Below are 1966 nucleotides of genomic sequence, written 5' to 3'. Positions count from 1 at the left end.
GCTTGGTGGTTGCCTAGGACTGGAACTATTTGGGAAAAGTAGTGAGTAACTATGAATGAGTGTGGGGTTTGTTTTAGAGGTGATGGTTGCACAAATGGTGAATATACTAAAAATTATTCAGCCGTCTACTATAAAAGGGTAGATTTCATGTTATGTGTGTTATATATAAAAATACAGAAATGAGTATTATCCATTTAACAGAATTAAAGATAAAAATCCTTATGATTATTTCTGTAAGGAAAAGCGTTCAGTATTCGTTCATGATTAAAACAAACCAACAGTGTTTCTGAGTGGCATGTGGGATTTGAGCCGGATAATGGTCCTTGATTCCAGCAACATGGAGACTTTGTACCACGGCCCATTCTTAGTGCTCGAATGTCCCAACCTGAAGCTGACGAAGCCGACCAGGCTGCACATGCCCTCAGCCATGACTGTGTATGCTTTGGTGGTGGTGTCTTGCTTCCTCATGACCAGAGGAATAATTTATGATGTTATTGTTGAACCTCCAAGTGTTGGCTCTATGACCGATGAACATGGGCATCAGAGGCCAGTAGCTTTCTTGGCGTACAGAGTAAATGGACAATATGTTATTATGGAAGGACTTGCATCCAGCTTCCTGTTTACAATGGGAGGTTTAGGTTTCATAATCCTGGACCAGTCAAATGCACCAGATATCCCCAAACCCAGCAGATTTCTTCTTCTATTCTTTGGATTTGTTTGTGTCCTATTGAGTTTTTTTTACAGCTAGAGTATTCATGAGAATGAAACTGCCAGGCAATCTGATAGGTTAGAGTGCCTTTTGAGAAGAAATCAATGGATGCTGGATTTGCTCCTGTCAATGAAGTTTTAAAGTCTATACCAATCCGCTATTGTGAAATGTGGAAAAGAATGAAGAGCAGCAGTAAAGAAATATGTAGTGAAAACACTGGAAGTGTATTGATGCTTGGAGTAAAATTTCTTCTTGGTGTCAAAGAGACAAGTTTATCACAGTATTTTTTTTCCTGCTGATCTGTTGAGATCAGTGATGTTGAGTGACATTTTCTTTTTAGTTTTTTGTTTTTTAAAGAAAATATACTCCAGTTTACAAATATAATATTGAATAAAGTGATTATGTTTTACAGCCCCTTTAACTTTTTTTTGTAGATGACATTTCTGATTTTCAGAATTAATGTAAAATCAAGAAGCAAGATTCCATAAGTTGAGATTTCTAGATGGCTGATCAGTTTTACCTGTGGTGCCTTGCCTTTTAGTAGGGGGTTGATAATACATTATTCCAAATATGTATGTATGACTGTTTCCTGAACAATAAGATCTATGAAAGGAGCAGAAATAATTTTCTAATTAAAACAAACAAAACCCTGGCAATTAGGAATACAAGGAATTTCCTTAATCAGATAAGGAATATCTGTAAACTTACAGCAGGTATTACAGTCAATGGTGATACATTGAGTGTTTTCCTCTGGAACAAGATAAAACATGCGGTCACTGCTTCCATTTGCACTGTTCTGGAGGTCCTTATGACTTAAAGAAAAATAAGTCATAAGGATTGGAAAGGGAGAATAAACCGTTGTTTTTTGTGATTGTGTAAAAGAATCTATAGATGAATTATTGGAGAGTTTCACAAGCACAAAATGCAAGACACAAGATTCATGAACGAATGTATTTCTGTAAATCATCAACAAACAGAAAATGGAAAAAAATTGCTAGTAGCTCCAGAAAACACCAAATACCTAGGAATAAGTCTAATGATATGTAAAATATGTCAGGTTTGAAAAATAGAAAACAATATTGAGAAAAAATAAAGAAGACAATAAATAGAGGAATATACCACTTTAATATATTTTAGTTTTACTGTTGTAACATTTAGTTTTTATTGACTCAGTCTTTGAATTTATTAATCCATGGTAGTCCGTCTCATGTAAATTTTCCCCACTGATTTTTTTTTTTTTTTTTTTTTTTTTTTTTT

General features: G+C 34.6%; 1 pseudogene; it reads left to right on the top strand.

The window, feature by feature from the left end:
* The first annotated feature begins 249 nt into the window (after positions 1-249).
* Positions 250-748, top strand: LOC108542190 (oligosaccharyltransferase complex subunit OSTC pseudogene; annotated as a pseudogene).
* Positions 749-1966: the final 1218 nt, after the last annotated feature.

The sequence above is a fragment of the Rhinopithecus bieti genome, unplaced genomic scaffold, assembly GCF_001698545.2.
Source record: "Rhinopithecus bieti isolate Rb0 unplaced genomic scaffold, ASM169854v2 scaffold_22042, whole genome shotgun sequence".
NCBI classification, from domain to species: Eukaryota; Metazoa; Chordata; class Mammalia; order Primates; family Cercopithecidae; genus Rhinopithecus; species Rhinopithecus bieti.
This window is presented reverse-complemented; position numbering and strand designations above follow the sequence as displayed.